The sequence below is a fragment of the Amphiura filiformis genome, chromosome 19, assembly GCF_039555335.1.
Source record: "Amphiura filiformis chromosome 19, Afil_fr2py, whole genome shotgun sequence".
In the NCBI taxonomy this organism is placed as follows: domain Eukaryota; kingdom Metazoa; phylum Echinodermata; class Ophiuroidea; order Amphilepidida; family Amphiuridae; genus Amphiura; species Amphiura filiformis.
In genome coordinates this window covers 53,003,820-53,017,151 of record NC_092646.1, presented here as the reverse complement: position 1 = coordinate 53,017,151, position 13,332 = coordinate 53,003,820, and positions in this window count along the sequence as shown.

The following is a 13,332-nucleotide window of genomic DNA, read 5'->3' as shown; positions in this document are numbered from 1 at the left end:
CAACGATTTTAAACTTTTTGTGCGATTCATGAAATAGATATATGCATTTGTAGGATTGTAGAAATTAATCAAGTCTTTTTTATGGTCGTTGACAACGACTACCAACGAAATGTTGACGACCTCAAAACGACTAGAGACGGCTTCGCACGGTATGGAAACGTCAAAGAAATGAGGGTTGCGGTCTCCAACGAAATTTGAACGGAATCACAACTACTTTTTTGTCGTCACAAAATTTTCAACATGTTGAAAATTGCCCGACGAATAATTTCGGCCGTCTGCGGTCGCTAAAGGCCCGGTCACACAGTGACGGACGATAAGCAACGAAAGGTGACGAACGTGAAAATCAAAAAATGTTGACGGCAAAGCGACGACAAAAAGAGCAAAAACAAGATTCGGTGACGAGTGGGAACGACCTTTAGCGACAACACGACGGCAAGGGACGAGAGGATGCGGCAGGAAACGGAGACTAGCGACCAAATCCGGACGTTGTCTGGGCGATGAGTGACGAAGTCTCGACGGAGCCCGACAACAAGCAACGAGGTCAGACGGCTGGCAGCGGATTTGCTTGCGGCAAGGAACGGCAACTGACGGTGGATTGCGGTGATGATGACGTGACTCAGCAGCCGACATCAAAGCCTGTGTGTGTGCGGGTCGTATAGTCCCCTTTGGCGTTCCCACTCTTCACAACGTTCTGATCATCCACTCAAAAAATATCAATATCAATAATAATCAAATATATTAACATCAATATCAACAATAATCAAAAATAGTAAAATCAATATCAATAATAATTATTATCTATATCAATAATAATCAGGATTATTAACATCAATATCAATAATAATCAAAAATATTACACATATCAATAATATTCAAAAATATTACACATATCAATAATAATCAAAACTATTAATATCTTTATCAATAATAATCAAAAATATTACCATCAATATCAATAATAATAAAAAATATTACACATATCAATAATAATATAAAAAAACAATATAAATATCAATAATAATAATAAAAAATAGTAAAATCAATATAAATAATAATCTAAACTTTTAATATCTATATCAATAATATATTAACATCAATATCAATTATTATAATCAAAGATATCCATATCAATATCAATTAGGCATATTATAATCAAAGATATTAATATCAATATCAATAATAATAAAAAAATATTTACACATATCAAAAATAATCAAAAAAATTAATATAAATATCAATAGGAATCAAAATATGAAAATAAATATTAATAATAATCCAAACTATTATATCAATATCAATATATCAATAATGATAAAAATACTATCATCAATATCAATAATAATCAGAAATATTAATATGTTGATTATTATTGATATTATTTTCTTTTTATATGAACTTTAAAATTGCATCGTGCCGGGTAGTCTATTGAAATCGAACTGACGTCAATAAAACGTCAAACATCGCACAAAAAGACTTGATTAGAATTTACCGTCACTCATCGTGAGTTGCCGTTAGTTGCCGCTGAGAATCCGTCAGCGACCGCAGACGGCCGAAATTATTCGTCGGGAAATTTTCAACATGTTGAAAATTTTGTGACGACAAAAAAGTAGTTGTGATTCCGTTCAAATTTCGTTGGAGACCGCAACCCTCATTTCTTTGACGTTTCCATACCGTGGGAAGCCGTCTGTAGTCGTTTTGAGGTCGTCACAATTTCGTTGGTAGTCGTTGTCAACGACCATAAAAAAAAGACTTGATTAATTTTTACAATCCTACAAATGCATATATCTATCTCATGAATCGCACAAAATGTTTAAAATCGTTGACCATCGTTTAAAAATCGTAACCCATCGCAGACCACCGTTTCAATGCCGCAGGTACTCACAAACGATACTCACAAACAATATCCGTCACTCTCCGGACAAAATTCGCAAGTCACTGTCGCACCAAGATCGTTACAATTTCGTTGCTTGCCGCAACGTGTCGTCAGGGTTCGAGATGGAACGTCGCCTGCCGTTGGTTATTCGTTAATGGACGTTGACAACGACTACCAACGAAATTGTGACGACCTCAAAACGACTAGAGACGGCTTCCCACGGTATGGAAACGTCAAAGAAATGAGGGTTGCGGTCTCCAACGAAATTTGAACGGAATCACAACTATTTTTTTGTCGTCATAAAATTTTCAACATGTTGAAAATTTCCCGACGAATAATTGCGGCCGTCTGCGGTCGCTGACGGATTCGTCAGCGACAACTAACGGCAACCCACGATGAGTGACGATAAATTCAAAATTGCAATTCGCAGCTTATCGTCGCTTGCCGTTCACCCCTATCCGTCACTGTGTGACCAGGCCTTAACGGATTCTCAGCGACAACTAACGGCAACTCGCGATGAGTGACTGTAAATTCTAATCAAGTCTTTTTGTGCGATGTTTGACGTTTTATTGACGTCAGTTCGATTTCAATAGACTACCCGGCACGATGCAATTTTAAAGTTCATATAAAGAAAATAATATCAATAATAATCAAAATATTAATATTTCTGATTATTATTGATATTGATATTGATGTTAATATTTGTGATTATTATTGATACTGATATTAACATTTTTATTATTATTGATATTGATGATAATATTTTGATAATTATTGATATATTGATATTGATATAATAGTTTGGATTATTGTTAATATTGATTTTAATATTTTGATTCCTATTGATATTTATATTAATTTGTTTGATTATTTTTGATATGTGTAGTATTTGTTATTATTATTGATATTGATATTAATATCTTTGATTATAATAATTGATATTTATGTTAATATTTTATTATTGATATATTATTGATATAGATATTAATAGTTTGGATTATTATTGATATTAATTTTTACTATTTTTGATTATTATTGATATGTGTAATATTTTTGATTATTATTGATATTGATGTTAATAATCCTGATTATTATTGATATAGATGTTAATAGTTTGGATTATTATTGATATCGATTTGACCATTTTTGATTATTGTTGATATTGATGTTAATATTTTTGATTATTATTGATATTGATATTTTTGAGTGGATGATCAGAACGTTGTGAAGAGTGGGAACGCCAAAGGGGACTATACGACCCGCACACACACAGGCTTTGATGTCGGCTGCTGAGTCACGTCATCATCACCGCAATCCACCGTCAGCTGCCGTTCCTTGCCGCAAGCAAATCCGCTGCCAGCCGTCTGACCTCGTTGCTTGTTGTCGGGCTCCGTCAAGACTTCGTCACTCACCGCCCAGACAACGTCCCGTTTTGGTCGCTAGTCTCCGTTTCCTGCCGCAGCCTTTCGTCCCTTGCCGTCGTGTTGTCGCTAAAGGTCGTTCCCACTCGTCAGTGAATCTTGTTTTTCCTCTTTTTGTCGTCGCTTTGCCGTCAACATTTTGTGATTTTCACGTTCGTCACCTTTCGTTGCTTATCGTCCGTCATAGTGTGACCGGGCCTTTATCGAGGAGGAAAAGCTCCATATACCAATACACGATCATCTCCTCGGAGGAGGAAATAAAAAGCTCCATAATACCAATGGAGAGAATATAAAATGCCGCGGACTTACATGAATTCGCTAGGCAGTCATCTAGCGCGTCAAAAGAAATTAAATGGCTGATACCTTTCTCATTTTCCTATTATATTCATATACAGATTACATGGTGGACATCGGTAAATATACCCATGCCAAATACCCAGTAGGTAGATGCCTACGGATATTGGAACTACTAAATCGAATTTATTAATGTAGTACATGTATAATTCTGTACATTAAATCGATCATTTTAGAAAAATGACCCAAAAACTGCCACAAGGACTACTTGTTAAGGTGGCTGTGTACTCTCAGACATGCATGTAGTAAAAGTACAATAACTTTGTAATTATTCGCGCAAGACATATAAAAGTATACATTTTTATAAAGGCAAGACATCAATGAATCTTAATATAAATATAGATTTGGTGTAAAAACAACAGTTAGAAGAAAATCTTAAAAAAGTGAGATTTTGGCAATATTTGTTCGGTACATCATAACAAAAAAACACTCTTTCCAAAATATTGTATTTTGTTTTTATCTCAATCTTGAGGCTCCATTCATATTGGCCTTATTTTGTGAGATATTGACCATATAAGGCATCAAAATGAACTTTTTAAAATTCACAAACGCCTATTTGTACAAAATGATGCCTAAAATCGGAAATAGACCAAAATATACAAAAATGGGAAAACCGTCTCTTGAGTCGATCATGCTTCATACGATGATCATATTTGCTTACCTATAGATGCTGTATTTATTGAGTTATCGTGTACCTAAATCGTCATTTTACCGAGAAAATGAACATTGAAACAATGGCCGTTGAAGTTTAAAGTGGTCACATTTTGCACTTTCATCGAATCTCACATGAGAATGCGGCAGTTTTCGTTTTTCTACCTTACATTACATGAATATCGGGTATATCCACGGCCCCTTGAGAAGTTTGAGCGAAATCCATTCATAACTTGATATTTAAATCGGGGGAAAGAACTTGAAAAAACCCACATTTTATGAACTAAAACGGAGCCATTTGACCACTAGGTTTTTGTGAAATCAGTGCTTCCGTGGTGTTTCCATAAGAAGCGCCGCGCATGCAGTTAAGCGTCGCGTATGCGTAGCGTATTTGTGCGTTAACAAATTGCGCGATACGCAACGCGATACGCAGTCGCGCGCGTGTACCCTGGCTGGTACAACAAAGATTTTCTTTCCTTTTCAATTTCAAACACGAGTGGAATAGTGAAATAAAATCCTTAAAATATTGCAGTTGGAGTTTACAAATCTGGATTTTCATTCCTTGTATTTATAAAAAACATAACAAAGTAAAAACATATCAAAAAAATTCAATTTCGCGAAAGAAACAATGTCTATAGTACACAGCCGCGTTAAGGAGGCACACAGGATCACTAATTATCCATTATTATTCACCTCATAACTCGAAAACTATTTATGTAAAGTATATAAAAGTATACATTTTTTTAAAGGAAATGATCTCATAAAGCCATTTAAAATGTCAGTTTTGGGTAAAAAAGTACAATTTTCGAGAAAATCCCAAAAACGGCTTTTTTGACCAAAAATTTTTGGTCCGCCATAAAAAAATTATTTGAAAATCAAAAACTGTAAAACATGAATTTGATTAATTTAGACAAATAAATCTAGAAAGTGTTTTTTTATTTTTTCGAAATTTTGCTTAGTTTTTAAAATATAGGCAAAAAATCAGTAAAACCGTGTGACCCGTGTTCAAATTTTTGAATCATGGGTGATAAAAAAAGTTCTAGGCCCTAATTTAAAGAAATGAAAAAACGCTATCTAGATTTTGGCCATATCTAAACGTTTGACTTAAAAACTTACCTCAGTGATGCTTCATTTAGACGCTATGGCGGACCAAAAATGGTTAAAAGTGGTCAAAAGTGAACTTGCCGAAAATCGCGATTTAGAAAAACTAGCGGGACACCCGCGCTACGCGCGGGTCCCCGCTAGGTGAGTAAATGGGAGCGTTCACTAAAACGGGAGGAATTACTGAACAGGTAGAATCATTGAAAAGGTAAATTTCATTTATCTGAGTCTGACCCTCGTTAAGCCTAAGTTTCCATTTTAGCTTCTTTCTTTCTTTTTAGTTTCTTCTACATGGGCCAATTTTGTTCCATTTTTAAAAACATTTTGCTGCTAAGCTTGCAAATTTCCGTTACCATGTTTTTTATTTACTCAATCCCGTTCCCATTATTTTCTAAATCTGTCCTTTCTTACATTTCCCTGTTGACTTCATTTTTTATTTGCTGCTTAGATTGTGATTTCCCGTTTTCATGTTAGTTATTTATTTAGTTCTGTCCTCAGTTTAATAGCTTTTTTTATTTAAATCATCTAATTTTATTAGATTTTATTATTCTTTCCTTCTTTAGCCTATTTTATTCCCGTTTTCATTTTCTTACTGTGACTAACTATAGGCTAACCCACATACTCGTAGGCCTACCTGTTTGTCCTCATTTTGTTTTCTTTTTTAATTACATTAGGTCTACCTCTTCATGTTGTTTGTACTTTTTAACACACATCTTTTCCCCGTATTTATTACGCCTACGGTCGGTCGTTCACCCGTATTATCATTCATTGCGCGACTCTGCGTCGTTTACGCGCGACATGGCGTAGTGCTGAGTTACCCGCGCGCTATCGCCGCGCTACGCGAGCGGCTTGGCATTAGATACGCCCGTACGACGCGCACGGGCTAGCTTGACAACTGACTCCCTTTTTTGTTTACCCAGCATAGCAACGTACCACATTTTCACTGATTTTGAGGCCAATTCTTGACCGTTTTCAACCAAATAAAGTTTAAACACGTTCCCGTATATTCATCGATCTCCCGTATGAATTTGGCGACATTTGGATCGAAACTGACGAAGCCTTTATATGGTCGAATCCAACGAAAAGTGTACACGGCATGTTCAGGGCCATAACTTAAAAGTATTAATCAATTGGCATTCGTTTTTGTATTGTGTTTATTCGCCTTGATCATACGCTTCGCGCCATATATAATAAGACCCCTTCTGTGAAAAACTTAGACACAGAGACCCCAAAACATGCTATTTTTACCCATTTTTTCAAAATATTTCTTAAGGTATTTTTAAAAACATCTAAATCAGTTATGAAAAGAAGTCATTGGATTGAATCTAAATTGATTTCCTGAAAGGTGTGCATTCAAAGATTGCCTGTTCAATTTTTCACATATTTGTACATAATTATGAATTTTTGTGATAATTTTTTGAGTGGTATTTTTACATTACCTACGAATACGATTTTTCATAGCACTAGATATATCTTTCAAAAATGGAAATCACTAATAAATGCGCAATTGATACAAGCTTTGATATGTCCAATACTGAAATGCATTGCGTTCGGATATCTTTATTATTGTGTTTAGCTGCCAGAAATTCTAAATGGCACAAAGGTAGGTTTGGTAAAAAATATGCATTACCTCCGAATACATGTTAAAAGCTGTGTCATTTCCACAAAGTGAGAGAATAGTAAACAATAGTTAAGCAATAGGTGCAGGGTAATATACTCTTTATTCCTACCAAGTTTCAATAGCCTGCGTTTAAATATTTCTGAGATGTCAACAATAAAAGCAAGTATTCGTAGGTAAATTTCGGTAACCGAATGTTACCTACGAATACAATTTGACATCATGACAGTATTGTGAAACACCGCCATTCATGCCAATGCCCATATTGGTACATAACGAAGGCCTGTATGTTTGCTATCAAATCATATGTCAATGAAAGTTACGAATTCACATACATGCCCACCATGCAAAACTGAATACGGCTTAATTGTTGAAAAATATGTACTGAAATAGACGACGGTCTGCTCATTTGAAAGAAAAATCAGATTCAAAGAAGATTAGAAGGGGATAAATACTTGGATTTGTCAACTGTCATATGTGCTTCATTTTAAATGTTTACCGACCTTCTGGTTTCTGAGTAATTTGTGTCCAAATTGATTTATTCGAAGGTAACTTTTGACGTTTTCGCTAAGGTTACCTACGAATACCATGGAAAAACGACTGTTCTCATTGTCTCATGATCTAGACAACACAGTGATGGACCCTGGTATAAAGCTAATTGTAGCTGCCCTCAAACGAAAGGCCACACGACGTAACTGACTCCAAGATGGACTTCACAAGTCTGCAATAACGGTTTTAAGCGATTTGTGTGCAATTAAGCAAATTAAAGTCACTTTAGTGCCTTTGTTTCTTACTTCAATCCTCTTTCAACCGCTGTGAACCGACATTATTAATACATGATAGGGTCTAAAGTATCAATAAACGCACATAAAGAAAATAATACATTCAAAGTGCTTTATAAAATGAAGTTTTGATTGCGACATCCACCAAAAGTCTAATTCTTACCTACAAATACTGAAATGTTACTTACGAATACAGTATAATACATGACATGTGTAATGAAGTGTCCCTACCAATGGAAATTAATTGTCAAAAACTTTAAGCGGTACCCCAGGACACTATTATTACCCATGTACGGATTCATTCAACAATTATTTATTATGTAAAATTGCTGATTAACTACTTGTATATCAAAATGAAGTGGTCAAAATCTTGCTAAAAGCATCAAATTTTTTGGTCTAAGGTAATAGCATTTATTCATTTGGACGTACCATCTGAAAGAGATCTAAAAACTACCATTTTATTAATTCATTACCATAATAGCAAAATTTAAACCTCTAAACTCAATATAGATATTGTTAAATCGCTCATGTTACCTACGAATACCCGGGTTTCTTCACCTTTTCATTGTATAAAGCGTTAGGTGTATGCGTATAATTCCTATTATTCTTGAAAACATATATCCTACTCGTTCTTATACAATGTGTAAATTGATTCATACTCATTTGATAAATAAAATACAGAAACTGACCTAAACTTCATTTTCAAAAATAAACTAGCATAAATTGACTAAGATCATATTGATCGCGTTATAAAAATAAAAACAAATATTTTCTGGTTGAGCTAGCATTTTCCTGACACCCTGTGGTCTACATTACATGAAAAAAGCGTTAATGGGAATATTCCATTTGTTTTAGGTTGATTAGTATTGCGATAGTGAAAGCATCCTAGTGGTATTCGTAGGTAACATTGGGTTTTGATATCACATTTACTATCACGCGTCCTGGATTTATTTTTCAAGATTAGTAATGGCACTTTTGGTTCCTATAAGGCCAATATGTCATCAATCAATGGGCAAAAGGAAAAAATTGTGGAGACATTTTTATTTCGGACTTTTATTTTTGGCCCGTGGACACTTTTGGTTGATTCGACCATATACATGCAAGATGCAAGATACATAGATACAACATTCCCCTATTTATACTAGTAAGATACAGCGAATTTTAGGTCCATTTTTGAAGATTATTCCATAAATATATAATCCGGTGACTTGTGACGTTTGGTCAAGTTAGAAAATGAGAAGGGGCGTCCAACTGCAGCAGATTGGCATTTTTTTGGTGATTTAGAAGGTAAAATATACAATATGACAAAATTATCCGTGCACATTCGGCAGATGTTTATCCACACTAGCGGGATACCCGCGCTTCGCGCGGGTCCCCGCTAGATGAGTAAATGGGAGCGTTCACTATAACAGGAAGAATTACTGGACAGGTAGAATCATCGAAAAGATACATTTTGATTTTCCGTTTCCATGTTATTTATTTATTTAAACCCGTTCCCATTTTTTTTTCTAAATCTGTTATTTGTTACATTTCCCTTTAGCTTCATTTTTTATTTGCTGCTTGTGATTTCCCGTTTCCATGTTTTTTATTTAATTCTGTTATCATTATTATAGCTTCTTTTTTTCTTACATTTCCTAATTAGTTAGTTTTTTCCTTCTTTGTTTCGTTCCCGTTTCATTTAGTTAATTTAACCCGTTGGCCTAATTACTCGTACCTCTTTTGTCATTTTAATTTCATTTTTCTTTATAGTATAGGTCTACCGCTTCATTTTGTTTATACAACACACATATTTTTCCCGTATACGTCCTCTCAGAGCGTGTATGCGGACGTGTTCATCTTTATCATAATCCCGTGACCCGTCCATGTACCTTTTTGTCCTTTAATTTTTATTTATTTTTCCTTCTTTCTGTATTATCATGTCCACTGGTCTCTGGCTCGCAAGTCGCGTGGCTCTGCGCCGTTTACGTGCGCATTGGCGTAGTGCGCATTACGCTCTCGCGCCGACGCGCTGCCTGCCAGCCAGCTGCAGTGACGCGCAGGCTGGTAACTGATTTTCATAACAAAAACCCCGTTTTTACCCATATTTTCACTGTTTTTGCAGCCAATTCTTGACCGATTTCAACCAAATAAAGTCGAGGCAATTTCCCGTATATTCCTCGATCTCCCGTATGAATTTGGCGACATTTGGATCGAAACTGACGGAGCCTTTTACATAAACCACATACATACACACATACAACATTCCCCTATTTATAGTAAGACTAGCGGGATACCCGCGCTTCGCGCGGGTCCCCGCTAGATGAGTGAATGGGAGCGTTCACTATAACAGGAAGAATTACTGGACAGGTAGAATCATCGAAAAGATACATTTTGATTTTTCGTTTCCATGTTATTTATTTATTTAAACCCGTTCCCATTTTTTTTCTAAATCTGTTATTTGTTACATTTCCTTTAGCTTCATTTTTTATTTGCTGCTTGTGATTTCCCGTTTCCATGTTTTTATTTAACTCTGTTATCATTATTATAGCTTCTTTTTTTTTCTTACATTTCCTGATTAGTTTTATTATGACTCAGAATTGATGTGAAGATCCACCAACCAGTTATCTGATTACTAGAAATTAAACCAAATACATGGCTAGTAGATCTTCCATCTGAGACGGGGAAAGACTCAACAGAAACAAACGGAGAGCAAAATATAACTTCACAAATAAACTTTAATTTCTCATCAACAAAGTGATCACAATAATATAATAGATGAGCGAAATATTCTTAGTTCATCCTCCGGCTATGGCTGGCTGACAACTGCCCAGAATAATAGTCCGGGGTAATTGAGGAGAGGACGCCGCGGAGCGATATATATTTAAATTAGCTATGGAAAGCAAATAGCGTCATAACACACGCCCTGCCTTTCTTGAATTGGCGCCTGACAATTCTAATTTAACAATATAACTTTAAAATAGCAATTTGAATTGATCAACCTATGATTTAAAAATATATATATCTTTCTAACATAAACTTTACATCAGACATAACATTCATCAAGTAACTGCATCTTTTTAATCTGAAACATTTAACTCCAAAACACGATTGGATAGGGAGAAAATTATTTTTAAAAACAACATCTTTTAAAACTCTGAAGCTCGTACAGTAGACAAGGAAAAGGGGAAAAGGGGATGACAAACTAACACAATTCTGAAAGACATCGACCAAAACCTTGCACAATCCCCAAACTGGGCATTTACAATGTCAAGTTCCATGTGTTTCAGAAAGTGCGAAGATCTTACTCTACACCTTAAACTACACCTTAAAATTAACCCTACAGTTCATAATCTTGAATCGCTGAATCCCTGGCCAGTAGATCCACCGCTGTCGACTTGAACCCATTCGCTGCACTGTACTTGACGCAGATCTTGACGTTGAACTTGACACTTGCGTGATGAACTTGACATTTAATTTGTCGGTGTGATTCAGATCATGTTTTCCATAAAATTTTAAACATGACGTAATAAAATTGCTTTTGCAATTAGACGATAACTGATGACGGATGTCAATATAAATAACAGACGAATTAATTTCTTCATATAATTGCAGTTTTCAATGCACCAACATTGTAAAATAAGACGCAGTTCCTCCCGTAGATACAGTACTTGACGAACACGACGAAACAATTCCACACGACGGAATAAACATTCAGCGCTGAAGACCAATACCTTGATAATATTTGATTCAGAATATAACGGGCTTACATGAAAATCGTATGCAAAGTTCCTAGGAAAAGGTTTTATAAAGTTGCGCACCATACTTTGCATAGAATGACGTCATGTATCAGGTCACAGTTAATTAACCCGTATCATATTTCTTTATTTCTGAATCAAATCTTATTCTGGAATCACACACATATTGTACTGACGAAAATTCACAATCATTTCAGAATCACACATATTGCATACCAACTGGAACAAAATTCTTCTGTGTCAAGTTCAAATCCAAATGCACCTATTGTTCAGATGATTGACCTCGAAAATGACCGAAGAACTCCATAATCCATTCAGCACGACTCGAATTCTCTGAAATATAAACTCAAGCAAAATACACAGTATAAGTATAACACCTACATACTATCTAATTTAGCATATCTCTTAATTCCATAATCATAAGAATACCGTATACCATATACAATATAACATGAAATACAGTATTTCATCATAACATAACACACGCTGCCTTAAATTCTTCACAAATTTTGAAAAATTAATACAGCCAAAATTCCATAAACACGCAATTTTCAATTCAAAAATTCATAATTGAAATTACAATCTGCTTTATTCTCCACATAACTTGGAAAATGAATACATCCAAAATTCCATAAACACAGTTTTCAAAAATTCATAAATTACAATCTGCTCTATGCACAACATTAGTATTACAAAATTCAATTGCAACACATTCATCTGCTTTTGCCAGATATCTTCACAGGATTACTTTTCAAAATTCCAAAGCAGCTGGGTTTAAATTATCAGCAGGCTCCCAAGTATTTCTGGAACTTGGGAAATCACGCCACTTGATAAGATACTGAAGCTTGTTGTCCCTGTACCTACCACGTAAAATCTTCTCTACTTCATACTCACTACTTGTGGTAACAGGAGTCAAAGGTAGACCCGGTATAAAAGATGTGCGCTTATCCAATTCCTGGGATGCCATAAGTGGGGCAAACGAGTCATCTGGACAATCAGCATCTACAACATCTTCTAGAGGATCCCTTTGCACAAAATCTTTGGGCATGACATGATTTTCTGGTCTGGCATATCGATCATAGGCAAACTTCATTCGATTAACATGCACTGGGGCTGACATCAACTTATTGTTTGTCAGATTTCGAACACGGAAATTCACGGGGCCCGTTTGCTCTACGAGTAAGTATGGTCCTGACCAAAATTTCATGAGCTTCTTGGACAAGCCTGGTTGAGTGGCTGGAATATATAACCAAATTGTATCACCCACCTGAAACTGTACATCACTTGCATGTTCATCATAACGGTCTTTCATGCTAGCTTGCTTAAGTTCAAGATGTTGCTTAGATATTGCACGGAACACTTCTAATTGAGATACCAAATGATGGATATGTTCTCTCACTGTCTTCTCTGGGTATTCACTCTTAGCCATCAATGTCACATCCAGGGGTAGTCTTGCTTCCCTGCCATATAATAAAAAGAAAGGGCTAAATCCTACAGAATTGTCTGCTGGTGTAGACCTATATGCAAATTGAATGGCTGGAATATACTCATCCCAGTTTGTCTGATGCTCATTAGCATAGTGTGACAAGGTATCTAAGATAACAGAGTTAAAACGTTCCTGGATAGCATTACACTGTGGATGATAACTACTTGTATTCAACTTTGATGTACGCATAATCCTACACACTTCAAGCACCAGTTTACTGAGGAAATTTGTACCTCGATCACTAAGCAAATATTGCGGACAACCATGTTGACATATAATATGATCAAAGAATGCTCTAGCTACTGTGGCTGC